The sequence below is a fragment of the Rousettus aegyptiacus genome, unplaced genomic scaffold (assembly GCF_014176215.1).
Source record: "Rousettus aegyptiacus isolate mRouAeg1 unplaced genomic scaffold, mRouAeg1.p scaffold_m13_p_8, whole genome shotgun sequence".
Taxonomy (NCBI): Eukaryota; Metazoa; Chordata; class Mammalia; order Chiroptera; family Pteropodidae; genus Rousettus; species Rousettus aegyptiacus.
This window is the reverse complement of record NW_023416311.1, coordinates 95,000,105-95,026,166: the sequence shown is the minus strand read 5'-3', so window position 1 is coordinate 95,026,166 and position 26,062 is coordinate 95,000,105. Positions and strand designations below refer to the sequence as shown.

At 37.3% G+C, this 26,062-nt stretch overlaps 1 protein-coding gene and 1 long non-coding RNA gene across 3 annotated transcripts in view; one reads left to right on the top strand and one right to left on the bottom strand.

Moving 5' to 3' along the window:
• CDH6 (cadherin 6) overlaps nucleotides 1-26,062 on the top strand; it is a 118,016-nt gene that overhangs the window by 28,772 nt on the left and 63,182 nt on the right. Inside the window, exon 1 of one of the 2 annotated variants that reach the window (XM_036225335.1) lies at nucleotides 17,005-17,024. The exons of the other annotated variant lie outside the window; for it this stretch is intronic. The gene's annotated coding sequence lies outside the window, so the exon portion shown is untranslated. Of the gene's footprint in view, nucleotides 1-17,004; nucleotides 17,025-26,062 lie in introns of those variants that run through there. 2 annotated transcript variants of the gene reach the window in all.
• Nucleotides 5,273-25,231, bottom strand: LOC118606426. Its single transcript, XR_004952380.1, has 3 exons — nucleotides 23,417-25,231; nucleotides 13,471-14,689; nucleotides 5,273-9,834 (listed from the first exon to the last, which is right to left on the bottom strand). It is a non-coding gene; the product is annotated as an uncharacterized LOC118606426 (long non-coding RNA).

Sequence of the window (26,062 nt, the reverse complement as noted above, 5' to 3'; positions counted from 1 at the left end):
GCTCTCTCTTTTATGAAAAATATGAGTTAACAATTTCAGGCACATTAGTTAATCAATAGAAATGTTGTGCTTGGGAAAGGTTGTTAAGGAAAGGCAGCGTGATGTGGTCGGAAAAGCTTAGGAGCACGTGCAAAACCACTGGAGATGCTCTCGAAGCATAAGCTCTCAGTATATGTAAGTTTGCCTCTTTTTTTTTTTTTTTACCAATTAACATTTTCCATAAAACTATGAAATACTTTTCCCATTGTATTTTTAAGAACAGAAAAGATTTCCCAAACCAGATTTTTATAAAACTCCTTACAAGAGTAATAAATCTTAAAATGACCCACATAACAACTTTTCTTGGGGAGGAATATTCACTACTTCTAAGGCTATTTTAATATTTGAAATACATAGCTTTTAATATATGATATACGATGACCAAACTCTGACATAAAGTGAACATTCTTTAAAACTATTTTTCCCTTGCTCTAAGGATATAACCCTGCCATCTTGTAAAAGTGATTGATATAGATATAAAAGTTAGCCCTGCACATAAATCAGGGAAAGTGAATTGGATATAAGTATGCTAAGTCTCTTATTTTTCTATTTGTCATACATACTAAACTTTATGCATTTTTATTTTCCCTGGGATAATGTGACAGAAGATATTTTAGTTTTAAAAAAATTTCAAGAATACATTAAATTAGGCTTAAACATGAAAGTGTTTTCTTTTGATGACTCAGGTATCAGTACAATAAGAATCATCTCCTGAGTGACAAGTTCTATTCTAAGCTTTTATATACTTTATCTCACTTAATCCTCTCAATATTTTTAAGATACACATATATGAATATATAGGTTCATTGTACAGATGAGAAAATTAAAATGCAGAGAAATTAAGAAACTTAAGGTGGGGCAATTAATTAATGATGGTTTTATAACCTAAATCAAAGTTTAATTTCACATGACTTCTATTCATTAATTTTCCACAGCAACAATAAAAGCCAATCTAATATATATTTGGTCTTTTTCTTTTAGTATTTTACGTATTATCCTGATTAACGCCATGATTATCAGATATTTCAGAGACTATATCATCTTTCAAAGTCCTCGTTTTTTGAGGTGGTGAAGTCCTTCATCCTTCTGCAACACCTTCAACTCTCTCTCTCTCTCTCTCTCTCTCTCTCTCTCTCTCTCTCTCACACACACACACACACACACACACACACACACACACACACACGGAGCTAGCTTTCTAGAAGTTTCTACACTTCTTCGATCTATATAGTGTCTTTCAGTACTTGAAAAAAATGATTCCTCATTTTCTTTTCCAGTTGACTTTTCCGCTAGCTCATTGATACCATCTATGTCTTTTGAGTCGTGGATATTTCTTTAAAAAGACTTTTGAAAATGAAGCAGATTTTAGGACACAGTTTCATAGGGATAAAAATTGCTCTTAAGGCTTCTTGATGTATTTTCATCTCCCTTTAACTGCTTTGCTCTCATTGCTCTGAGTTAGTATTTATTTCTCCTTGAAGAATTTGTTGTCACAAAAATTAATTATTGCTGCTAATAAAATTTGGATTTCAGAAAAACAGGAGTTTCATAACTTTATCCCTCCTTCTGGGATTCATATTTGTGCTCTCTAATGTGGAACTTAGGAGTTGTATAAATCCAGTCCTTTGAATAGTTTAAGGAGATTCTTATTTTATTCTTTTTGGTAATTATTTATAAAATGTGCAGCTCTCAGTGATTTAATTCTTAAAAATCTAATTAGTGTGCTATGGAATGATTTGTCTTTCATTAACTTCCATTAACATTACATTTTGGTTTTGGTGGTATATGTTGCATTGGGTTTCCTGTGGGCATCTCTGAATGAAATGCATATTTAACTGTGTCCAATATCATGATTGCTAATGAATGAATGAGTCAAAAAATAAAAAGATGGATATTATGATGTGTCTTTCATTTAGAAAGCTGAAGTTTGAAATCCCACAAAGGAGTTAAAAAAACGTATTTTCCCAAATAATAATTTTTTTAAAGGTATAAGCTACTGCAGTGCTGCATAGAAAAGGATCTATAGATGATGATGATGATGGTGGTGGTGGTAGTGGTGATAAATAATAATGAAAGAACAATTACCAATATTTACTGACTGTTTCTGTTGGGCCCAACATCATGACATTATATTATTTAATCCTCACAATGACTTGTTAGACATGTAGGATTGTTATCCCATTTCACAAATGAGAGAATTTAAATTTTGCTAGGTTAAGTAAATTATCTAAAGTCACATGAGAAGCTAGAGGTAGAGTGAAACACCAAGTTTCCAGAGACAAGCTTTTAGACACTCTCACTAGCATGTTCAGTCTTTATGACTATAACAAGTAACCTCACAATATTTATATTTCAATATAGTTCTCTGTATTATGTAGCCCCATAATTTTAAGGCAGTCATTCTCAACTGGAGCTGATGCCCCCAGGGAACATTTGGCAATATCCAGACGCATTTTTGGCTGTTGCAACTGGGAGGTACTACTGGTATCTAATGGGTAGAAGCCAGAGTTGCTGCTAAACATCCTACAATTCACAGGACAGCCCCTACTACAAAGAACTACCTGGCCTAAAGTCAATAGTGTTGAGGTCATGATACCCTGTTTTAAGGAGCTATCCAGTGAATGATTTTCTGGCAATCATGTCCTCATATGGCTTCATTTCTTTTCTAACTGCTGTGTTTTGATGCATAAGTGACTCTGGACCTTGTGTTTATAGGAGAAACTGCATTAAACAAACACAGAAGACTTACGTTATATCTCTTAGAGTTGTGGAGGGTATAAAAAATGTATCCTTTGTATTTGATATTACTATTGCTATGGACACAATGGGAGAACCCATTCTAGACATACACTATACCAACTATGTTATGTGTTCAGAAGTTCACAACGATACTTCATGGTAGGTATAATTTTCTTCATATTGTGCGTAAGGAAACTGAATTTTACAGAGGTTAAATAACTTCCTTAAAGTTGCATGCTCATAAGTAGATGGAGATAGACCAGGGTTCACATTTCAAATACCAACTCTATTCACCATACTGCATGGAATTAGCAATAGGAATATAGAGTCCTGAGTTCTGCCCTAATCCTTTACTATACTAAAGTGGGGTCTTTCCTCAAATAGCCTGATGCTTTTCAGTTTTGAGAAGCCCATTGGATATGAGAGTTTGAGAAGAAAAATGTTCTCATTTCACACACACACACACACACGCACAAAATACGCTCTACCTTCTCATAAACAGAGAGAATACGAGTGATCATCTCTTCTAATCAGACACAGAGAGGTTGTGCAACTTGACTACGCTCACACAGCAAGAAGTCTGTGATCAGAGCTCAGTTCTTCAACTTCTAGTCCCTTTTTGCTGCTTTCCACAGTGTTCCAGCCTCTTTGACCCACTTCTCCCTAAAGAGTGGCCGATGGTAGGAAAGCTGTTGATTTATCCTCCTCTTGAACTGGCGAAATGCTTTTTACAAACTAGGGACACAAACTCATTATCTTCTTTATTTTCAGAAATTGTTTAGGACCATAACTATGTTGTGGAAAATTAGTCCTTTGAAGAAGATGAGAACAGGGAAATCCTACAATCCTCATTTTATTATGCAGTCAAATCACTCTGTAAAACCAATTAAGGAGTTTGCGGTATTTTGTGCTCCTCAGAATCGAATGTGAAGAAATATGATCTCATGACTTTCATAGGAAAATGGTGAATCTTTTAAAACCATACAATCTCAAAGCCTGAAAACTACTCCTCCCTGGAAACTGCACCCCGTCTCCCAAGCATGTTACCTGCAGACAGAGTTCCCTTGAAGCAATGCACCTCAAACTTCAAAGCTTGCAATCTCTCTGAGTCATGTGCTGACTCAGAGACGGTAGATTTCTTCTCAGCTTTTCCCATATTACCCCTTTTCTTAAACTAAATTGGGCAAGAGATGAGGGAAATTAGGAAGAGGCCCCCTCCACCCATCAAATCACATTACCCAAACCGCCCTCATGCTCTATACCACTCCATCATGAATATGGAGGATAATCGATTGGGGTTTGGGAAGAAAATATTCGAACTTCTATATTAATTACTTTTGTCACATATACTTTAAATTTATATTTTCATTTGCTCAATACCATAAACTGTATGTTAGTACAGAAATATGTGAACATAATTAATAAATAAATATACTTGGGAGTATATGCTTTACAATTTTGGGAAGTTACTGTTTTAAACATTCTGGAACAGAAACATTTTCTCAGTCTCCCAAAATCCTATAATGAACACCTGCTCCCCTCCCTGGCAGTGCATCAGAGCCAACACCCTAGATCCTTCACCTCCTGCTAAACCTCACAGGCCAAAGCTTTCTCCAGAACTATGGCCTTTGACCCCAATTTTATTTTTTCTAGAAAGGCAAGTATAGATCCCATCCCAGCCACAAGATGTGGTTGTGTTTCTCAGACACTCCCTGACTGTCTGTCAACTGCCCAGCCTCCATGATCCACCCACCTCCTGAGATAAAGAATTCTAGTTGAACCACCCTACATCTGGACAAGCAAAGCCTGAGAAACCCAGGAAGAAACAACGATCCCATATTAGTTGCCTATTGCTGTTGTAGCAAATTGCCATAATATATTGGCTTCGAACTAGCTTATAATACTAGAGTTTTGTAGGTCAGAAGTTTCACTGGCTAAAATCATCCTATCAGCTGGGCTGTGTCCCTTTTGGAGATTTCAGGGGAGGATGTGCTAGGATCTGTTTCCCTGCCTTTTCTAACTTTTAGAGATCACCTGTATTGCTTGGCTCACAGTCCCTCCCTCTATCTTGAATGCTAGTAGTGTAGCATTTTCAAATCTCTGCCTCTTGGCTTGCGCCTCACCATCATATCTCTTTCTCTGACCCTCATGCCCTTTCTTTAAGGATACTTGTGATTACATTGGACCTACCCAGATAATCTCCCCCATCTCAAGATCCTTAACTTAATCACATCTGCAGATTCTCTGTGCAATTTAAAGTAACATTTTCTGGGTATTAAAAGGTGGATGGATAGTCTACGGCCATGCCACCCTGAACAAGCCCAATGCTGTCTGATCTCAGAAGCTAAGCAGGGTCGGGCCTGCTTAGTACTTGGATAGGAGACCACCTAGGAAAACCAGGTTCTGTAGATGTAAAAAATAAAAAATAAGGGATTGTAAGCTAATGAGGTCCTTGAAATCTGTGAGGTCCACCGGGGGTTGCCTCGCCTAAAAAAAAAAAATTAAAAATTTTAAAAAAAAATAAAAAATTAAAAAATGTGGATATCTTTAGGGGACCATTATTCTGCTAACCACAAATCCCCTGTGCCAGGACTTAGGAGTTGAATCATCTGGAGAAGGAAGCTGCATTCACCTTGATTCCAAACTTGGAGAAATGGAAAAAAGTATGATTCCAGGGTTAGACATAACTACATTCCCATCCCAGCTTTGCCAATAGCAAAGCTCTGTGATCTTAGGCATGTTATTTAATCTCTTCATAACGGCTTCCCCACCTGTAACGTGGAGAAAATCATACCACTCATAGGGCATAAAAATGTAAAAGTGCCTAGTATAATGACAAACCTTTAGTAGGTAGGTGTTCAATTAAAGTTAGTTCTTTTACCATTTCAATGCTATAGCTCAATCTCATGCAACACTAACTAGCAATTGCATGGTATATCCAAATGACCAGTTTGCCCTAACCGTGTCATCTTTCTTAAATACACAACATCCCATAAGCACCAACCCATACCCAAAAATTGAGTCTAATGAAGGTGAAGGGGTTAATTCAGTGATAAAGGAAGAAGAGGCAAAGCAAGGATTGCAAACCAAGTATTTCGACTCGAAGTCCTGTGTTGTGCTATTCTGAGTAACAGACTTGTTCTCCACTTCCGGTCACCATACTGGTTAGAAATGAAAGGTCTGGCCAAAGTAGATTGGTATGTAGGAAATGAGGCATATTGCCCGTTATCTTTGTGAAGTTTGAGGAAAAGCAAAACAGATGAAGAACTGGAGGCTCAGGAAAATATTTTCTCTCTGGAGCTGTTAAGCATTTGTGACAAGTTGTTACGGCAGCTTGCCTCTTCTGGCTGTATAGCTGGTGCCAACTAGGAAGCTTTATAGGTCTCTAGTTCCCCTGACATTATTGGCTAAACCAATAAGTGTAGTTAATTTTTTATCTGAAAAGAATCATAACTCTAAAAATACTTGTGAGAATTAAAGAAAATCCAGAGTCCAAAAGAACTAACTCTGAGGAAAAGAAATCCAGTTGCCTACGATCACAGCAATTGAATAAATATTTCCCAGTACTTAATGTTACAGAAAATAAAAAGTTTCTATTTGCTTTTGTTGTTGTTGTTCTTAATTGGGATTATTAAGGTGCAGTGTAATTGTGGCCTGATTTCTTTTGCACACGGTGTAAGGTGCTTGGCTATCCATTCTCCTGGTTGGCGATCAACAGGCCCTTGATTTGAGTCCTGGTATGACAATTAGGATTGAGTAGTGAATGTTATCTGTTTCATAATTAGATTCTATCTTCCACGTCCTTTGACTGTTTTTGACTGTATTTGACTTTAATTGCTAATGCTGTCTCTGCCACCATTGTGTCTGGTCTCCATAACAAAGTCAGGATTACAATGATCTCGCTTATTTCAGAATACTCCAGTTGAAAATAATTTGCTTTCTCTTTTGCACAGAAAGCCCTGAAGTCCCAATTTAGAAGCAGTAGTTAAGAAGCAGAGGTCCTGTGTCTTCTGCCAAGTACTCGTTCAGCGTAATGTTTAAGTGCTATATTGCAAATTAAAAGATCAACTCAATATACATAGGGAGAAAGTCTACTCCATCCCTTTGATAACTGCCCCAAAAAGACGGATAACGCAGTAAGGGGTGATGGATGTTGTGTAAACAGACAGTGCACAGGCTTGTCTGCGTAGCCATCACAGAGAAAATCTTCAAAAAGCCAGCTCATTTCCACTCACTTGCCAGAGAAACAGTTTCCATAAGTATGTATTAAATTCTTTATGTTAAACACCATTAAAATACACTTTCAATTTATTTTTTAAGGAAAAATACAAAACCATCAGACGTCCTCAAAAGGCAGATCGTCTTGTTTCATCTTTAAGAAATCAACAGAAGGTGTTTAAAACCATGACGGAATGTACTTATAAAAAACAAGAGTAAAGACTTACAGGCAAAGCAAAAAAGAAACAAATGCTCCATGAAAAATGGAAATGATAAAAAAATGATTTTAAAAACCATCTGCAGCATAATCTTGATCCTGTTCTCACGTAGCACAACAAATCCATTCAGTTTAGTCAAAACCAAGATAACGCTGAAGGGAAATTTGAGATGCATACAAAATTAGCTTAAAAATATAGTACACCACTGTAAAAATATTATGTTAATTAATAATAAACAATTGTAGGAAATTTCATGAAATTTAAATGAAAAGATTGACATGAATCTTTGTGTAAACTGCTTAAATCCCATGCTAAGACAAACAAAATTTAAAATTTAATATCTAAGCATATAAAGAATATGCCAGAAGCATGATATGCTCTTTTTAATTTACTTCTGCTCACATGATTATATTTTAATTATAATTTGTTGAAAGTATATTCTGATGCAATATTTTCCTTTTATTCTGGGTAGCAGTCTCTGTTGCCTCGTTTTCATCTTTAGATGACTCAGCTGATAGTGATTTAAGGGCCAAATGTTCAAACTCTTTAACAGTTCACTCATGATGCAATTAGAATTAAAATATGTACATGAAGTTGATATTTTAGGCAAATCATTGTGTATATATACAGAAGTTTAGCAATAAGGAGAAGAGTGGCCTGTAGGCTCCAGGATCGTGTCTTCATTAGTCTTTGAGAATTTCTTTCCTTTCCTATATCCTTAATGGATGGTTGTTCCTTTGGGCCAGAAATCCCACAAATCATATTTAAAGCAATCCCAGTTCATTTTGAAATTGCGAGTATGCTTTCTTTATAGCTGAACAACTGATATAGAGAGACAAAGGGGCATTATCATATCCAGTTGTAGAACTCTGCCCTAAGAGGAAAAATATTCATATAAAAAGGAGTGGTAGTGGTTCTACCGTAATTTTATTTCATTTTAAATCACACTGATTTGTTTCTCTCATTCTTTGGATATTCTTTTGTACCTTCTCATTCTTGACCTCTATGTCAAAGGACTTTTTCACACTTCACAACTTAGACATTACCATTTAGTTTCTACTTCTGGCTTCACACTACTTTGTTTCCAACTCTTTAATTAGAAATGGTTAATTTGACTTCTTGTCTTAAGGCAAGGAGAAAATGAGTCTTAAACAGTATTAAGCTCCCATAAATATTTCACTTTATGCTAATTCCTGTGCTTCCAGCTGAGCTGTTTGAAGTTCTTAAAAAAAAAGAAAGAAAGAAAAAAGAAAAAAGGTTTCTGTTCCCCTTAATTAAATACATAACTGGAAAACAGTAAAATAATTTGAGGTTACTACCCGGCTGGCACTTTTTTTCCAAACTTAAATTTTGGACATTAAAAATTTTTTCTTCCACATTGTATGTAACCCAAGCCCACTGGTGGGCACCCCATCCCAGGTCTAAAAAAGACTGGGATGATCAGGAGAAATCTTGGAGCTCCCTCAAGTGGGCATGTATTTAATGCACCCTTAACCTCTAGAAAACGTTTTTGGCTGCATCGTTTATCTAGAGCAGAAACACTTAATTGTCCCAATTTAGAAGCATGAAGTATTCCAAAAATAATGAAAGTTTGAAATAGTTTTTCAAGTAAATGAATATGAGTGCCCAATGAAGAAATATTGAGTCAGGCTTTTTAACTGTTGATTTTGCCTGTGGGAGTATGAATTGAAATGAATAATTACAGTATATTCTAGTCACCTGAATAAAATGCTTGTTGTTGAGGAACCTATAAAAGTAACACTTATATAGCAATTATACTATGTGCCATATATACATACTATGTGCCAGGCGCTATTCTAAGGGCTCTACGTGTATTAATTCATTTAATACTCACAGCATCCCTTTCAAAGTGAGTACTTTAATAATCCTCATTGTACAGATGAGGAAACAGAGGCATAAAGATGTTAAATAACCTTTCAAAGCTCACAGGGCTGGAACATGGAAGAGCCGCTATGCCAACGTGGGCAATCCAAAGTCCACTATACCATACCGTTAACGTGCAATGAATAATTGAATATACATTTACATACACATGCACACACAGATACATATATACACATACACATACATAAACACATATATGTATACACACATATTACATATCCACACACATATATACATAATACATACACACATATACATTTTAATTACTAAACTTGACTTTTTTATTATTACTCATTGTTACTCACCTACTTGACTTCTACTTCTGTTACTCTGGCCTTGCTCTGATAAGATTATTGAAAGTTTGCTTCCTCCATGGCCAATGGCACTTGGCCTTGCTCTGATAAGATCATTGAAAGTTTGCTTCCTCCATGGCCAATGGCACTTGGTGTTTTCTCTACTAGAAACTTCTACCACTTCTTCCAGTGAGTGGCTCGTCATGATTCCAGTTTCTTCACAGAGAGGTCTTCCTTGACTTTACATAAAACAGCCCCTCCCTCACTTTCTATAACTTGGACTCCCTTTACTCTGTCCATTTTGTCTTCATGGGCCTTATCGATGATCCCAAAACATATTACTTACTTATCCATGCGCTTGTTCACAGTCTGTCTCTACCACAATGGAAACCTCACAAGGCAGGACTCTGTGTCTGTGGCAACTAGAAACACAAAAATAGTTTTCAACAAATGATTAAATTATTAAATTTTTAATTCTGATGGCTTCTGAATGAATGGAAAATTATGGTGATAGTCAATATCTCAAATTTCTTTTTCACAATGCTATTCTGTTTAAAGTATGTTCTTAATAAATATTTTGACAAAATATATTTTAAAGTCTGGACATGTATAAACCTCTAGCCTAACAATTGTATTTAAGGATATATTTTTATTCCCCATTAATATGTTACTCTTTTCTGATGTTGAAACAAAAACTTATGACACACGAGATTTTTAAATACATGCAAAGATTATGCTAAAATAATACAAGGAAAGAAAATATGTTAAGTTTGAACATTTCTATACACTGGGATAAAATTCAAAAAAACTACCTGTATTTTTAATGGATTGTACCATGACGTCAAAGTCTTATCATATATATTGAGTATATGTGTGTCTACTAATTAAGTCATATCTTTAAATGTAGCAAAACTATCACAGATGGAGAATGGGAAAGTAATAACAGAATAATGACACCAAAAGAAAGTTACTAAGAGTTAAGATGCTATTTTTCTAATATCTGCCATTCAGAACCCTATAAATCTAGAAGGGAAGGGAAGGGGGATGGAGAATTACATTCCGGTCCACCACTGCATTCCCTGGCAACTTGGAGATCTCACTGTAAATCACAGAACAGCAGCATTTGTTTCTTTCCATTTCTTTGCTTCAGTTCTGTGACAACCCTCCCCACACACTGACAATGTATTTAGTCAGAGTTTATAGAGATAAACATGTATCCTTTTCTAGACTCCAGACCTTCTTTCTTATTATAGGCCTCTTATTATACTGGTGATTAACTTGAATTATATATATACACACACATATCTGTATATGCATACATATATATGTACATATACATAATGCATACACAGACACACAGGTATATATAGATCTGCACACACATACATGCTCTTTATGTATATTTATAACTATACATATAGTTATAGTTATATATACTCTTCATGATTTTGAAGCTACATAAGACTCATATTTTTGCTCTATTAGAAAGTTAGGAAAATTCCACTTTTTCAGCCGATACATTATATCAGAGCCAATAACAACAGAAGAATAATTTTGTGACTTGAGTGGCTTCTCTGTGCCCATATATTTGTAAGAAAATATTGTCCTGTGATTTCATTTCAAAATCAACAGTTTTATTGATGTCTGCCATCATGGTACATTTAGAGTTTTCCTCTATTTGATTTCTACTGTTCTCCCTTATTCTTCTGTCTCCAGTTTGCCATAATGACAGTGAAAACCCACTATTCATGCAATTTCTCTGCAAGCAGCTACTGGACTAAGTGGGAAAAAATAACAGATTTTATGCATGACTGATTGCCTAAACCCTTCATTTTAGAGAAACAAGCCTCAAATGAGTAATTTATCTATAGCAACGAAACCAAATAAATAATTTTTTGTTTTCAAGGAACAAATGAAAGACAATCTCATTTCCAAACATATTTTTTAATCCAAGATGAAAGGCCGAGAACTGAATATACTATAACACATGCAAGAAGCTGTACTTTAGTCACATTGTAGGATATTAATTTTTAAAATGATATAATTCACATTTATTATAAAATACTTGTTTTAAAGTTTTTGTATTCCAATCAAAAGAAAGGACTCATGGATATTTTTGGGACATTAGTTCATCTTATTTATATTAATTTATATCTACTGTTTGTACTAACAAGATTGATATTTGTAGTTTTATTTGTTTTTAATTGCTAACAATTCATTCTTTTTTTGCCATTCATGTTTTGAACTAGAAAACACTTGTCAGGTTTTTGAATAAGAAGCAGATTTCTAAAAATATTTATTATTGGACATGGTTCTACAGTGTAGCAGTTAGCATATCTGCTTTACATGTCGAAGGTCCTGGGTTCATGCCCCAGTGGAGTCATGGTCCATGGTCTACCTCCATGCCACCCTGAATGAGCCCAATGTCTGATCTCAGAAGCTGAGCAGGGTTGGGCATGGTTAGTGCTTGGATGGGAAATCACCTGGGATGTCCAGGTGCTGTAGGCATAAATAATAATAATAACTAAATTAAAAAGTAAAAACATCATTAAGTATAAATTTTATTAATGGTTTAAGTATAAATTGCAATTTTATACTTTGGCAAACAATATTTCTTTTCTATACTCAATTGGTTAAATGTAAGTAATTTTCTTTAACCATAGGAAAATTAATGGGAAAATTTGAAAACATCACTAAATAATGATAGTACTTATACCAATTATCTTCGTGGTGCTTTATAGTTTACTAATAACCACCTCAATCAAGGTTTCTTTCAATGAAGCAAATCATTCAACTTTATTTTGTTTGTAGTTTGTAATGATACATTGAAGTATCACAATATATTCCCCTAATTAAGAAGTGATGCAAATAAAGGTAATGCAAAGCAGGGAAAAAAGAGGCAAATTCCCATCTGATCGACCTAGTTTTCAGGGGTACACGGCCCTTCTCAGGTTCAGCCGTGTGGTGAACTTTGGCAGGGTTCATTGCTACATGCTCTCTCTTACCACAAACACCACTAAACCTCCTCTAACTTCTTTGTCTAGTAGCCTTGTTGCTTTTAATTTGCTGGGATGCTTTGGGGGATAAAGAGGAAGGCTCTGCTTAGAAGGGATCTCATCCCCACTGTCCCTGTCTCCTAGTGTTATTTTGTCCTCTATCTGAACTTGAGTGTGCTAGCTACGAGCCTGTTTTGATCAGAAGAATATGAAAATCTGGCTCCTCGTACTGGGACTTCACATCAATATTTGTGCCTAACAACTGAATGAAGAAGAGGGTCCCAATGCACCATTCTCTCCTCTAACTGTCTTTAATCACAGTTAGTGCCTTATTCAATGTGATTTCTGATGTTTGGGGAGTAGTGTGGAATCATGCTGATAAAATGGTAGAGTAAAATTTATTTCATTTCGGAAGGAAGTCCTCATAGATTTGTATGTTTAAGACTACATATCAGTTTAGCCATTTTATACTTTTAAACCTGAGGAAAAATAGCTATTTGGCAAGACAGCATGTTTAAGAATGAATGGTAGTTTGTTTACTTAAATCTCAACTTGTTCCAGAGAGGATTTAAGGCAGCCGAACAAGGTAGGTAAGCATAAGGAATAATGGTTACTGAGTGGTTAGCAATGGGAGACATGTCTTTTGGAAAAGAATGAATCAGGCACAGAGTTTAGGGTCAATGTTATCACAAGGCCAAAAGGAGCACTCAGGAGGCTCCCAAGGACGTTATGTGACCTGAGCAAATCTGTGCACCCAAAAGGATGGAGGTGACAGCAGATGGTGAGAGCCACATGACTTCTCATACTTGATCAACACCCCAGAATATATGGCATAAATTGGGACCATGCTATCCACTAGCTACTCATTTATTGTCCTGAGGGATCATATTTCACACTTTTCACCTCGAGGTCAAGGGCAGGCTGGAGGCAGAGAGATTCTAGTCTCTTGCTTACTAAGGATGTTTATTCCTCCCAAATAGTAACAAATGGAGCCTCTCTCCATATTTGATCTCCAACTCTCAACTTAGCATTTTTCATAGGTTAGTCCCTGGTCAAACTTACCCATATAATTAAAAACTGACATTTCATTCCTGAGACAGAGGTAAAAGAATAGATTCGATCTTTTTTCCCCGACATCTCTTGCGTGTAAAATATGTTTTCTTCTCTTCCACGCATGTTCTTCTCACATTTTCTCTAGGAGACAAAGCAGGAGAAGCAGCAAGGTTAAATGGACTTTTAAGAAACAATATACCGAATCCATTTCTGACCTCGTCTTACTCACTGTGCAAACGTGAGCAGCTTATTCCACTTCTCAGAGACCCCTGAGTCTCGGTTTCCTCACCAGCCATGGGGATGACAATGTCCACTCCACAGGATTATTGCAATAGTTAAAAAAATCCCAAAGATATTTAATCGCCTCTCACAATGCCTGTACACAGAAGATGCTCAATAGGCATTGATTCCTCTTTTTACTTTGGGCTCTTCCTCTCAGTGAAAACTCAAAGAGAGGAGAAAACACACCCTCTGAAATTTAGACTATCTAAATCTTTATTCAGATAATCTTGTGTTTGATTTTCTTTAGCAAGTAACAAATTGATTGTTTTAATGGACACTTCATTACACAGGCATGATTGATTAAATTATTAACCATTGGTAGTTTTTAAAATTTTCTTGAATTTTACATTTAAGGATTTTTCAGTCTGTGATATAACTGTCATTGATGGTAGCTGGCTTTAAGGTAGTCAAGTTCTGTTGCTCATTTTAAGTGTTCTAAAAAAAAAAAAAAACTGTCAAATGGAAAAATTATATTGCTATTGTAGAACCCCGTGCACTCAGGCTGAGAACTGAAATGTACCCATGGCAGAGTACTATTTCAGAGAAAGGTGGTGCATAGGAGTGGCCTGTGCTCCCTCTCTGTCCCCACTCCTTCCTACCCCAAAGCTGTTCTACTCTCCTCCAACCTCAAAACAAATGCTCTTAGGTCAGTTGTCCCCTTGAAAGTAGACAGGAAGAATTCTTTCTAAATTCTTTCTCTCTTTCCCTTTGGTTTTCACTGTGACAGATCAAAACAATTACTGTAATTATGTATTTACTGGCAATAAGTGAGAAGGTCGTGAAAGAATCACATATGTCTTAAGGAGAAGGAAAACTATAAGTTTTGAAGTGATAACAGACATGAAAAATTTAAATCTTTGAAAATGTCCAAAAGTCGTCTGAAGAGCCACATTGAAGGTTTCCATCTCCCCGTTTCTTCCTTTCGATGAACAGAATTAATTCAAGCCTAAATAATTGAAACAAACAAAAAGATTTATTGTTTTATTCTATTTTTTAAATTACTATCAATTCAATAGTACTATTTTGTATTATTTTCATTACTTCTATGCAATAGTTTAGTTTCATTAAAGGTAAAAAAATGTGTAGAGCTGAGCTGGTGAACTAATCAGCCTTTCATAATATTGGTTTCAATTAAAAATAATTATTCTAATTGAGAGAAAAATGACATAAAATTTTGGAACAGAGCCTACTTAAAAATTTGGAAATACTTATATAGATTAATGTTTCTATGGGGAGAAAGTAGAATCCAGGTTGGTATCTAAAGCATCTTTACCTTCATTAGCAAGACAGAATCCCTCGGAACAGTGCTGCCCACTAGCAATATAATAAGAGCACATGTGTAATTTAAAATTTTCTAATAGCCATATTTTAAAAAGTAAAAATAAACAAGATTAGTCTTAATAATATATTTTATTTAACTTAATAGATTCATCAGAAATATTATCATTTTAACATGTAACCACTATTTTTTAAATTACTGATTCTATATTACTTCTTTTTTGCACCATGTCTTCAAAATATGGTATATATTTTACCAACATCTCAATTTAGATTAACAGCATCTCAAGTGCTCAATAAATGTATGTAACTAGTGGCTACTGTATTAAATAGCACAGCTCTGTGCTATGTTAGCTTTTTCCTAATCTTGTTCTTAATTGCATTGTAGTGTATTCAGAAGCTCAAAGTTATTCTGAATTCTGCCTCATACATTTATTTCTCTCTATATATATATTTATGGGGAACAAATGACACTTAAGTATCCAAATGCCCAAACACAATTTTGACCGATAGCTAGACGAACAAGGCCAGTTCATACTTTAGAAAATAATAGGGTATATTTCCATTTGTTTCAACATCCCATGGATGTGTGGTTCCAGAAATCATAACTTTTCCTCTGCAGGGCATCGCACTGACAGATACATATTGAAATCTACTAAATGTGGAAATTTGAAAAAAAAATAGTATGAGAATCATAGAATTTTATAGCTCAAAAGATTCCTAGAGGTTATCATTGCCAGCCCTTTTATTTTACAGTTGAATAAACTGAGGCCTAGAGAAGCGAAGAAACTTGCCAATGGCAACAGAACTTATTAGGAACATGGAAGAAAAAAAAAAACTAGATTTCTTGACGCCAAGTTCAAACTTATTTTATAAATAATAAGAACTGTTTTATTTATTGGTCATACACTTTAGATAATTACCAAATCCATATTTATTTCTAATCCACCCTGTTTCAAGGGAAGATTATTTCTCCATTTATATTCAGAATTTTTTCAAAAATGAAATTTAGCTCATTAGAAAACATTCATATAAAGATATGAAATGATATAAGAGAGTATTCTCAGAAGTATTCATTTATAAATGAATGGTTAATAAAGCCCTCTGTAAAAGCAAGGTGAATTTAGGGTCTGTCCTGATTATACCAAAATGTATGACTTGTAAGTGCTACTTCTCTTATCCACACGGACAGTTTAAAGGTGGTGCATGTGAAGAAAAGTGAAAAATCTGACAAGCCAAAGGCATAATAGTCACTTTAAAATTCACTTCCACAGAAGTTATATATTAGAAGAGCCACAGAAGAACCCATAGCTCTTTAGCATTGAGATGAAACATGCATTCCTGTTTCACCAGCCTCCACTTTATCAAGGGATGGTCTGCCCTCTCTCTAGTCCTGGAAAAAAGCACATAATTTTAACACAGACAATTCTTCAAATGGTCTTTTAGATAAATGAAAAGAATTTCACTGTCTTTATCTTTTTATTCACATCAATTCGTTACTTGTGAATTTTTCTGCAAAAGGGAAAATGAATTGGATCAGCAGGTCTCAAAGTATGGGCCGATGAACGCTCAGTCCTCTAAGACAATCTGGGGTAAAAAGAGGGTCTGTGGACTTAGAAGTCTGTGAAATTTTGCTCTCTGTATCTGTCATGAGCTCCACCACACACTTTAGCGTAATAAAGGCTGAGAAGTTCTGTGGTAAAGAAAAAACTCTTCCCTTTTGTTCAGTCCAGATTTACCCAAGTTATTTGATCGCAGAGATTATTTTTACTTCTATAGCATTTATATAAACATACCATAGAACTAGATTCCTGTGGAACACACTTTAGAAAATGCTAACATTGTGTATGTCTTTCTTCAGTTTGGAGGAAAGAGGTAGAAGCAACTGCATTGTGCCAGACCAGACGCATTGGTTCATTGTGCCAGATCAGAAGCAGTGAGGGAGTATTGTCATCAGCATCAGTGCCCGAGGCATCTCGACCTTCACTTAGAGACAAAGCATGGTAGGACACAGTAAGATCATTTAGGTCATTCTCAAAATATGATGCTGAATAAATGACACCATCACCTTACATCCCATGGCAGCAGCTCCATCAATTCCTCCCTCCCTCTTCTCCTTATGAAAACCTAACTCTTCTCAGAAAGCCTACCAACTGCCAAGAAGAAACACAGCAATCGTTATTTATTAATATGAATTTGTTTTTCCCACAATCAGAAAACGTAATGCTAGGCTTCATTCTGATTATTCTCCATGCTCATGTGGCAACACAGAGAATGTGACTATAGTGTCGCTCTAAGTTGTGTTTAACAGGTCAGTTTTCTGTTTCATGAAATGGTTTTCTTTTTCTTCAATTGCAACATTCTTTCATACTGTCTCGATTCTTTCTCGCCTTATTTATCTTGGTCAAATTCCATAACTTTCCAGTTGCCTTGTTATTTTTATAGTCCCATCTAGTCTTGTCCTATTGGAAATTCTAGTGTCGATCTCACCTAAAACCTCTTTCACTTTCTTGGCCTCAATTAAGTGGCAGCTCTAGGACATTGGATTGGGGACAGACAACTTCCTTCCTCCTTCTTCCCACCAATCTTCTAGTCCTAGATCCTCATCTCTGTTTACAGAGAAGAGAGAGATAAACAAAGCAAGTGTCCCTTGGCCATCAACAGTGTCTGCATCACAGGCATTCAAATAAAGCTCTCACACGTGAACCAAGTGTAAGTTGGTCAGGCATCCAACACGACACAGTTTTCTAAGGTGAGAGATGCACTCCAGCTCAACCTCTTCCAAACTTTGTGTTTGGAGATCCTTGTGGTCTCTTGCTGTTTGGATCCCTTCATCCAGAAAGCATCCCTCTTAGATAGAATACAGGCAAAAATGCCCATAGCCAAGTTCTCTTCTGACTCATGGGATAATCATGCTTTTTAAGGGGCTCGTCATTTATTGGGGTCATGGCAGCTGCTATAGCAGAAACCTGAAATTTTCAGTGGTTTAACCCAGTGGACATTTATTCCTCTTCTAGGTAAAGCCCAAAAAGGGTGTCCTTGGTCAGATGATAGTGGCCTTCTGATACCCTGGCTCCTTTTATCTTATACCTTTGTCCTCCTCTATAGCCCTGGAATGCTCAGCATTTGGCCTCTGCAAAAAGAGAGCGTAAAAGAGTGCATGGGAGGTTTTTATAGGCTAGGCCTGAAAGTAGCACGGAATGGTTTTCTTGACAGACCTCAGTCACATGCTTACATCTGGCTGCAAGGCAGTCTAAGAATTATAGTCTAGCCATACAGTCCGCGCCTAGGAGGGAAAAGGAAATGCGTTTTGGTGAATATATTGCTGTCTCTGCCATTCGGTTGTTCCACTCTTCCATTACCTTTATCACCTTACATGGCAGTACTAGGTGTTATTCAAGAGGGTCCCTGGGCTGCTCTTAACTCCTATTACAAAATACCAACCTTATTTCCCCCTTGGAAATCAGAATGAATCTGATAACACAGGGACATCTTTTTCCCTGTTGACCTAGTTGCATGTGGAGCCCAATAACCAGGTGACTGTCTCAACAGTCAAGTAAACGGACCCATTGTTATATATCCTAGTGGAGGTAGTTTTCCTTTGTGTCATCGGATCTTTACTTTAAACCAGCAAAGGCCAAATCCGAGAGACTGGGAAATAAAGTATTTACAAGAGAAACGTAGAGGTAATAATGAGAGCTGCCACTCTACCCCAGGAATTGTGTTTACGGAGAAACTGTACCATATGTTATTCACTAGATTAGAGCATCCTGTATAGGACACTAACCTGATTTTACAGTGTTGTCTCCCAACTGTTGCTATAACTGAGTTTTCAATAGGCCACCTGCTATAGGGTAATAGTGTACATGGTAAAAATAAAAATATCCCATGGCCATCCACCCATACTTTGATTTTTTTTTCCCCCCTGTAAAAGACATTTCTTATTCAGAGCAATGTTAAGTGGCTTACTATAATAGCAAATATGGCAATGAAAGTCCATGGATGGTAGTAGTGGACAAATCATCATGTGCAGGGAAAGCAAATCTATTTCTAGGGTAAGTGCCTATTCCAGGAGGGAAGAGGTCTAATAGAACTGACCTGCCAACAAGTTGCTGCCTAGACTTCCAGTGAGAATTTCTTTGGATTTTGTAGACAATATATACCATATCTGGACACAATGCTCCAGTTCATTCTCTCCTTAAACTGTAAGGCTTTGAAAAAGTCCCAGGCAAGCCAAGTCAACTTGCAGGGTGACTCCGTTTTCAACTCCACTGAGAAAGTAATCAAAGTGTGTTTGCAGGCCTATAGACCCATTGGGTCCACTGAGAGGTGGGCTTCACCCAAAAATTCATACTCCCCTGAACTTCTAGAAACCCCCACTGTGACCAGTGCACCATTGTGGTGTCTGGGCCCCAGGATTTTCTTCAGTTCAAAGCAAGTGTCCCTCTGCCCACCTCATCTCAGGTACAGAGAATTAAGTTGGAATAGATAAACCCAGAAACTGAATCTCTACATTAGCTCCCTGATTCCTGGAATGCAAGCATTGAAATAGAAAGAATCAATGGAAGTTAGTGAAGATTCCTCTCTCTAACAAAGTAAACCACAAGCAGTACCATATCAGTGGAGATTCAGAGATATGCCACCACCAGGAGGAGTATGAAGGATTCAGAGTCTCTCTTTTTCCTGGTACACAGTAACTCTGGTCAATGGCTACAAGTCCCTTAGGGGAAGACTGGGGTGTATAAAGGGTCTGATCTCAAAGATTCCAAACCTCTTCTTTATTCACAGTTACCAGGTCTAGGAATTGTCTCAAATCTTAGAATTTGGGTAGTGGCTCTATATGGAGAAACTCTGCTGTCAAATCTTGAGTTTTTCAGCTCTACAAGTCAAGGACCTTAGCAGACTATCTATTTCATTCTTCAGATCTCCATGATCCCATTAGACAGCACCAAAGTTTTCTGCGGGTCACCCTTCTTTGATCACTGCTCTTGCTGGGGTGTCTGTTATAACAACACACCCACCTTGCCTCTTGAATGTGCATGCTGCACATCACCTCTGTCATCTTGGCAGCTTAGAGTCACTATGGCAATGAAAAAGCCCGTCTCAGTGGTAGCACCATCCGCCTATAGAGGACAACTCTGGCACTTTGACACATGCCCAATGTATAGTTCCTCCCTAACTGGTATAACACCCTTAGAATCCATTCTGAAACATATTCCTTAAAATCGTGCAGTTCCTCTCATGTGAGAGCCTTCTTCTCCTGTGTCATATTTTGTAACTGGCCCCTGGAGTCTGCTGAGGTCTGCTGCTGGATACAGGTCTAGAGGCAATGAGGGTTGGCAAGGTGAGGACGTGAGGAGAACTGGCATATCCTTCCAAGGTAACTATCCCAATTGGAGGTTACTAGGCTATCTTCAAGCAAGACTGTATCAGTCTCAACAGAGAAGGGTCTGCTTTTTCCAGCCAGGTAGGAACAGAGAGATATTGGGGTTTGGGGCTATTCAGATCATCTGATGCTTCAGTGTCTCAGAAGATTTTAGTGAAAACGGCCTTTTCAGTTTCTACTTGCAACCCTCTCCTCCCTAGGGTTCAAACCCGAGTTCCTAAGGGGACAAAACCAAATGGCAGCATCGCACTGTACTCAGAATTGTCTTTCTCATGTGATGGCTGAGGATTCATTATAGGTTCAGGCTTGTCTGCTTGACACTTCCCTCCCTGAGGATGATTTCTCTTCTGGGAGGCATCATGTCGTCTCATACTCACAGACTCTGGGCAGGCTGACCCCAAGAGGCTACAAGGCACATCTAGACTGCTGGAATCCTGGGGGTAAACATAGCTCATGCTTAAGCCTGGGACCCTACTGCATATCTTATCTACTCTCTGTTCTGTATAATCAAAGGCATCACATGAAAATGTGCAAAGGAAATGTTTGCTTCAGATTTCATTTAACAGGATTGGCACCAAGCCTATAAATATCACTTTTAAAGGAAAATTTCATGATGTAAATTGGGCACAGTTTTAAAGTTCCTATCTTTTTATGACAGTTTCAGACTGATTTTGTGCAGACTTGTTTTTATGGTCAATTCAAACTCTAAGTGCTGGATTACCTGCCAGTGAAGTTAAATATGTTGTAATGACTTAAAGTTGACGACGTGTTTATATATTTTTAAATTTTAGTTATCGTGGAGAGTTTGCCTATTTTTCCTTACTGAATTAAACTATATTTGTGTATAATGAAGATGAAGACTCTTCCTAACTCAGTTGAAACTGAGTTACCAAGATAATGTGGGCAAGAAGGACATAGATTCAACTCCCATCATGTGCAAAATTAATAAGTTGCCATGAAAGGCAACCGCACCAGATAAAGAAGATGAAATGGGATTTTTGAGATGAGATTACTGAGGGGCTCTGTCGTTGCTGAATCCCCACCTTCCTTTGCAAACCTAGTCAAGAGAGACTCCAATATTAAGGGAGACATCAGTAGAACCACTTGGCGAGTTGTGAGCTGTGTTCCCTGCTGTGGGGAGACACAGAGGGTGTCTAGTTCTTCACTCACACTGGAGGGAGGGAAAGTAGGCTGTGGTCTGAAAGAGGGCCTGACTCCTATTTAGGTGACAGCCCCAGAGGCATTCTGCCTCACTAGGATGGATCAGAGTTTGTCAGGATATGGATGTGTGTTTCCTGGTGACACATGTGGGCCAAATGGGGAAGACCCAGCAGGCAGTCATCTTGGGCTCCATACAATGGAGCTGCCTAGAAGACCAAAGAGACCTCAGCAGAAACAGTCTCCAAGTGTGTAGGTGCTGCAGAAGGAGTCCTCTGAGGCCATTCTGAATAAGAACCAGATGTGACTGGAGCAAGGGAACTGTAGAAGAGGGGCCAGAGGCAGAGAACCTCTGAGGAGAATCGCTGGGAGCCTATCAAAGGGCCCAGAAGAAGAAAGTCCATTTTAATCACATACCTGAGCTACCCAGAACAGCAGCTTGAGCAATTGGATGGGCCTGGAACCTTACCCTCCCCGCTGTTAACAACTCTGCATTGACAGGGAGTAGAAAGTAAAGCTAATCAACTGAAGGCCAGGGGCTTGGAAAGAGGGAGCAGAAGAACCATATTTCTTCCCAGCAGGAAGCAAGCTCGACTGAGGAGGGAAGATTTACACTAAGTCAGGTTTAGTTTGATCATTGCCTGTTTAAGAGACAATCTAACCACTGAACTGAGACGACAGCCCATCTACGAACTAAATGTGTCATGGGTCCCAGGAATACGTAAATATTACTTCCACTGAATGAAATGTAACAGACAGTGGAAGATAAATTTACATTTTGATCCTTTCTCTAGTTATAAATGGATCGCACAGAGTTTGTCCTTATTTTTCTCCTTTCCCTCTCTCCTTTCCTCTCTCCTTCCCATCTACCTTATGGGCCTTTGTCTAGGACGAAATGTTGGCAAGCACCATCCCACCTCTGTGATTTTCTCAGTCTGTGTGTCTCAGTTTATGAAATTAGAAGGGCCGATGGTGAGCAGGGGAGCCTACAGAGTTTTATTTTCAAGTTAAATAGTTATTTAACTTATCAGAGTGACGGAAGGTTGAGAACTGATACAAACAATGATTTTCTTATTCATACTATAAACTCATAATTAACTGTTTATTGATTATGATGGTTTACTATCATCATAGATTTTCACTTAAAAGAAATGTTCGTAAGCCTAAGCAAAGCACCCAGCTGTCTGCATAATCAGGCACCCGAAGCATGTTTTTCATCTTCCTTCTCACTTAATATGCAGTCACTCACAAGTTTCCTAAGACTCATAGGATGAGATTCAAACTCTACTGAGCATAATTTCTAGAGCGATTGACTCTAAGGTTATCTTAATATTTTCTAAATAGACTCCAAAATGGGGATGCGTAATGGGCAACATAAAGTGGCATATGACTTACCATTTAATGTTTTAACTTTTTTCACTAAGGAATAGAAATTTGTTCTCTCCATGTCCTACTCAGTGGTACCCCATTTCTCAGCCACATCTCAGCTAAACAAAAAAGGGGGAGATAATCCATAAGGGAGAAACTACCTTGACTGTGTTTCATTTTGGAATGAGATGGGGTGGTCAGAGAAAGGGAGCCCCACCTAACACTTGTATGAAGGCACTGAAAAGCAGAGTTTATGCAAGTCTAAGGTGTCTGGTCTTTCTTCAGTGAGCCCCGTACTGGCATTTGTTACACCATATGTGGTGTAGAGGCCACAGTATGAAGGTAATACCAGAGCAACTGATTTACAAGATTTGAGGGGAAAAACTGATTTCAGTAATAAAGCCATTTAGATCTATTATTGAGTATAATACAAAATATACATAAGTGTTTTAAGATAAAATTGAAGACTTCAATAACACATACCTCCCAGGAATCTTTACTCAGGACATCTCTGCAGAAAAGTTTGAGGGTCAGCGAACTCCCTTATCTGAAAAGCCATTGCAGAAAAGAAAAGCATCTCAAAAGTCATCAATTCATTAGATCTTTACCTAAAAAATGACCTAACAGTAGCTACTATGTACCTACTACGCCTTCTGTACACCCTGTCATTCAATCTCCACATTCATACTCTGAGATCAAAATATGATCATCTTCAGTTTAAGGTAAAAAGGCTAAAACTTTCAAGGTTACATAACATGTCCAAAGTCACACAAGTAAATAAAATTTTTACCCTATATCTGGCTGATTCCAAAGCCCATTCTCTTAGCCAGAACACTCCAGCTCCTTCTAGCCAGCGGCACATTGGTTTCCTATCCTCACCGACTGGAGAGGATTGCCTTGAAAAGAAAACAGCCAGGGATGCTGTGGCAGGTGGCTTGATGTCTCATAGGGCAGTTGCAATGACAATCTCTCATCAAACAGATAAAGTGACAAAGTCATTTCTCTTTAGCTGCAAGCAGTAGGAAATGTCGTGCATGATGACAGCAATCTGTTGAGCTAGGAAAAGTGGCAATGCATTCTATTTTTTAAAAAATTTCAGGGGGTGGCTCCATAGTGTAGTGGTTAGCACATCTGCTTTACACACGGACTCCCTTGGGTTCACACTCCAGGTGGAGCCACGGACCATACCCGGGGGGTGTCAGGCCCTGGGGGTGCCAGGCCCTGATGGTGCCAGGCCCCAGGTGAGTGCACACTGTGAGCCTGTGGGAGGAGATGCCCCACCTTCAGAGATCCAGTTCTTAAGGGGAAACGGCAACATCCTTCGGTCAGGGGTGGAAGCGGGCAGGGAATTAAAGAGAGGAAAAAATTTTTCAGGAAAATATTTTTCAGTTGATGAGACCATTTCAACATATGGAAAGTTTCAAAGCACTTAAATAGAACGGATGACCAAAGTTTCTTGATGACCCCTATCTTGTTCTTAGAAGTTTTCAGATTAAGTGAATGTAGATTACTCTAATTTTATTAGCAAAATTAAGGATCCTGTAAAACTGACCTTCAGCCCAAACAGTTATAACCAGAGAAGATGGATGCAACCAGAGAAAGAGCTGTGAAGGGTTATTTGCTAAGATCTTATTCTAGGTCTTTCCATATGGTTCAACGTAGTTTAGTTTTTTAAAAAACTAAGTCTATCCTATATAAACAAAGGTGTCTAGCCAACATAAGAAAGTCATCTTAAAAGTTTATATTAATTATGTATATTATATATTTCTTCTTTTAAGCAATTACACTATTCACTCTGGCCTGGGAGGCTGTCTTCTTAATGATATTAAAACAAGAAAAAAGATTTATTGGAATGAATGCGATACTATTCAATGTTCAAATTAAAAGCAGACCTCAAAGCAGTCTTTCAAAGCAAGCATTTGAAATAACTTTTCTGTGAACTAAAGCTGGTTAATGACTTGGGAGAAAGAAAAAAAACACCTCTCCACTAATATCCAACTACTCTGGGCCAAGGTATTCCCTGCTTATCATATATATTTTATTTTCATCCAACTTACTAGACACCTTAATTTAAAAAAGAATCCCATACTAAAGTACTTACTCGACATGATGAAAGTTCCCTGCTTGTGCAATTTCTATTTCATGACAGCCTTCTCTTTATATAGTTCTTTTCATCTCTTTACTTTAAGGACCTGTTTTAGACTATAATTATTCTTACGACTCCGGGTTAACACAACCATTAAATCTTGTATAGGTGGATGATAAATTGGAGGCTAACAAGTTGTACTGATCTTTTTCTCAGAGTTCTTCTTGTTTAAACACAACTCCCATAAAGCAACATGAAGAAATAGCTATATTCCAGAAAGCAAAACATAGACACACCACACCACATACACATAATGCCAAAAAAACACCCAATCTAGATGTTATGAAAGATTGTGGGTTGTCTCTAAAACAATGTCTATTAGCCTAAACAATGTGGGGAAAATTTCTAAATAAGGTATGTCATCATTTACAAATTTCACATTTGGTGGCTTGAACCATTTCAAAAAGATCTTAGTCTTCTCCATCTCTCCAATGGAAAGCATTGAATTGGTGTCCCCTTAAAATAAAGATATCATGAAATACAAAATGTTTTTTTTCTATCAATAAAAGTCATAAAGTAAGATTTTTTTCATTTTCATTTTCAAAAATGACACTGCAGAACTTTATCGAAAATTCCAGAGCAAGCAAAATAAAGATTGTACCCAGTTCCCTCTTTTCCCATATAGCTGAATCTGCATTTTATAGATACTTTAGTCCATACCCATCAAAAAATCCTGGGAAAAAAAATCTGTATTTCGGGCCTTTCATGCTGATCTTTTGCATCTTAATTAATGGTTGTCCATGACCTGGAGCACCAAGTATTGCACTTCTGGCATTATTTGTGGTTGGCTGAGATTCAATTAATTGAAATTTTTTGCTGTTGCTAAAGAAAATGGAGTATTTATAACCATGGATACCTGATTTTTATTTACAGTCATTTGAAACAAATTCTATATCAATGATAGAGCCACATCTTCTAAAGTTAGGGTGTCAGAAATACTTGACTGTCAAAGGCGCACACACACACACACACACACACACACA